Source organism: Ambystoma mexicanum, chromosome 7q, assembly GCF_040938575.1.
Source record: "Ambystoma mexicanum isolate Mex_15411 chromosome 7q, UKY_AmexF1_1, whole genome shotgun sequence".
NCBI classification, from domain to species: Eukaryota; Metazoa; Chordata; class Amphibia; order Caudata; family Ambystomatidae; genus Ambystoma; species Ambystoma mexicanum.
Window position 1 is genome coordinate 175,402,240 of NC_090941.1, and position 3,887 is coordinate 175,406,126.

The following is a 3,887-nucleotide window of genomic DNA, read 5'->3' on the forward strand; positions in this document are numbered from 1 at the left end:
CCTAACGCAAAACGTGCGTTAAAAAACCTGAAGATGGCTACCAGGGGTGGAGCTAAGGGACCTTTTGTATTGGATAGGGGCAGCATGACCCAAAACGACTAAGAGCACTAAGGTTTTCTTTTTAAAAAATAAACTGCTCTGTTACTGAGGATTCCCAATATTCACAGCATCTGAATCTATAAAAGATCCAATGCTGGAGAAAGTAAGGATGGCGGGGGAGGAATAAGTTACTCAACTGTAACTCCGGTTCTCCAGCATTGGTATCTTTCATAGATTCACATGCTGTGAATATTCCCCGTTGTCAGGCTGGGAATCCTCTGTAACTTTCAGTCACTTTTGTGACTAAGTACAGTCATTTTGGGTCATACTGCCCACAGCCAATAGGAGAAACTTCCTTAACTCCTCCCTTGTCAGCCATCTTCCGATTTGGCAAGCACACGCGAGTGGCAGTAAGAGCCAAAAGATGAGCCATGCTAGAGAACCGGAGTTACAAGTAAGTAACTTATTCCTTCTCCAGCATTGGATCTTTCATAGATTCACATGCAGTGATTAGATTATAACGCAGTATTACAACAATATATATGGGCGGAGGCAAGCTCCCAGCAACTCTTACCACTGGAGACTTAATAACCTCACACAAAAAGGTTCTGTAGAACCGACTGGCTGACTCCAGACGATTCTGCAAAATCTCTGTCTACACAGAAGAACCTGGGGAATAGTATGCACCGATCTCCAGGTGGCTGCACAGCAAATGTCAGGCAGAGGGATTCCTGAGAGAAAATCAGTAGTCACAGCCACTGCTCTGGTGGAGTGAGCCCAGGGCATGCCGGCGTGTTGATGGCACAATGAAATGCAGGCTGCAATCATTGTTGAAATGGAGGACTTTGAGAGAGTCTTCGCAGGCCCAGAAGGTCCAAATGAAACAAACAGTGGACTTGTCGTACGGAATGAATTAGTATGTGCCAGATAGTACTTGAGGGTGCGCACTACATCCAGCGTGTGCAGTGTTGGGTCCGCTGGCGACGTCGGTGTGCCAATGAATACTGGCAAAACCACTGGCTGATTGAGATGGAAGAGGACGGCGCCTTCAGCATAAAGGTTGGGTTAGTACGCAAAATAGCCTTGTCCTGAATGCCAAATAGGGCAGGTTTAGGGGAAAACACCTGAATTTGTCCCACTCACCTGGCCGATGTTATGGCCACCAAGAACGCTGTTTTACAGGAAAGCTGCTTAATGGATGCTTGGTGCATAGGCTCGAAGAGGGGCCTCATGAGCCTAGTAGCACATTTAGCTCCCACGCTGGAGTTGGGCGACGGACAGGTGGAAAAGCCCACGCAGAGCAGTTGTACCTGGAGATCGTTGCCAGGTGCACCTAAAATCGACGAATTTGGCAAGCCAGACTGAGCCAGGGACAACATATAAGGTAACCAGTCTTCTGGCCAGATGGTCTGAGGTCGCAGCTGATCGTTACTGTACCACACTTGAAAACGTTTCTCCTTGCTTTCGTAGCACTTCAAGGTGGACGAAGCTCTTGCCCAGGCCAGGACCTCGTGGCAGTCTTGTGGAAGGGACAGAGCTCCGAATTCCAAGAACACAGGCCATCAGATTGACCGAGGCTGGGTCGTGTTGCAGCACCGCCCCCTGGTTCCTGGACAGGAGCGACTGGTGTCGGTGCAGCTTGATTGGCGGCGCTGACGAGCAGGCAAGGTGGTCAGACTTCCAAAACTGTCTCGGCCACGCAGGTGCCACTAATATCATTTTGCACCAATACAGTCTGAAGGTGTATAGGACTCGAGGCACCAGAGGAATTGGGGGAAATGCATACAGAAACTTCCCCTTCCAGGGAAGCACAAAGGCGTCCCCGCAAGCTCTCTGGATGGGGGAAGTGGCTGGCAAAGGATTTGTAGGGACTGCTGTCATAGGTGGCAAAGAGGTCACTCTCCAGAGTGCCCCATGTTTGAAACACGTGAAGTTGATCCTTGTGCAGCTCCCACTCCTGGCAAGAGCACAACTCCCTATGTAGGAAGTCGGCCAGAGTGTTCTGAATGCCTGGCAGATTAAGGGGGATGAGAAACATGTCATTCTGTAGAGCCCAATGCCAGACGGCCTGGGCCTCCCTGGAAAGCTGTGGGGACCTCGTCTCTCCTTTCGTGCAGACATAAAACATTGATGTTGTGTTGTCAGGGAAAATCCGAACCACCTTCCCTGCCAGGAGGGTGAGGAAAGACCTCATTGCCCAGAAGATTGCCCCCAGCTCCAGAAGGTTGATGTGTCTCTTCTCCTTAGGCCAAAGGCCTCTGGTGTGTTGGTCTTGACAGTGGGTGCTCCACCCTTCCAGTGAAGCATCCGTCATGACATTGGCCTGATGGTCTGGAAACATGAAAGGGTACCTTGCACTAGATATTCCCTCACCGGCCACCAGCAAAGGCTCTGCCGGAAAACCTGAGTCAGGACAATGCTGCTGCACCAGGACCCAGAGGCTTGTATCCAACGGGCATAAAGGGATTCCTGCACAGGCCTCATGTGTAGCCTACAGTGGGTGATCAACAGATTGCACGACGACAACATCCCCAGCAAAGACTTGTAATTGCAGACCTAGGTCACCTGGACACTGGTGAGCCAGCGTACCTTTTCCAGAAGTGCCACCACCCTCTTGTCCAAGGGCATGGTGGTGCAGGTGTCGAGACTAGCCCTGAGATAGAGTGCCGGCTGTGATGGGACCAGGCACGATTTTGGGAAGTTTATAGAGAAACTCAGTTGCTGTAGACACTGTATGCGGTGCGTTTGGTCAGCGGTTAGGAGGGGGGTCTCACTAGGCAGTCCTCAAGATACAGGTATACGTGAATGCTCCTCTGCCGCAGGTGCGCAATCACTGGCGCCAGGCACTTGGTAAACCGCAGTGGAGCAGAGCGCAGGCCGAAGGGAAGGGCCTTGAATTGATAATGCACTCCTGCCACCACGAAGCGTAGGTAACGCCAGTGTGAGCGGCGAATAGGGATGTGAAAGTAGGCATCCTGGAGGTCGAGGAATGCTAAGAAATCTCCTTGCTGCAGCTGGGACAGCACCTGCTGCAGTGTGACCATACGGAACGTCTGTGCTTTTAGGAATTTGTTGAGCATCATCAGATCTAAAATGGGCCCCCAACCCTCTGATTTGTTGTGAAGACTTATTCCTTATCAGGAAGTAGCTGGAGTAGACTCCTGTGCCCACTTCATCATTTGGAACCTTTACCATAGCCCCTTTCTGTAGCAGAGTGTTGCAACCTTTCCGGCTTGTGGGGGAGGAATGTCCGATGGATAGTCTGCAAACTCCAGCGAGTGACCCTGCTGGAGGAGGGATAGCACCCATTTGTCATTTGTGATGTTCCCCATTCTTTGATGGGACACTCAGATAAGGACCGCTTCAGCATCAGACACCCTCAGCCAGCTCTGAATTCTGTCTCTAGCCAGCCCTTTGTTACTTCGTCTCCCAGTGCCCGAAGATGAATGTCAATTACTCCCTCTCAAACCCCTTTTTAATAAATCCCCCTATTACTCAAGGTAAACATCTGCCCTTGAGCAGATCATTCCACTGAACATGGCACATGATTTCATTGCTGGAGAGCAAAAGATACATCTTTCCTTGAGCTTCCTGCTCTACAAAATTCCCTGTTTTCAGTGGAACAGATCTTCACATTTTTTATCACCCAGTGCAAATTCAGCCTGCACGTTTAATTTCCCATTTTAAAGAGCATCATGCATTTTCAAAATTTGCATTCAGCCTATTTCATCATGGACTAATTTGCACTAAATGTTAAGGGATTCACAGTCACATGTAAACTGGGGTTGAGTTAGATTAGCAATAGAACCCGAGCGGCGGGGGCATTACTGAAGGCCCTGGGGCATTAC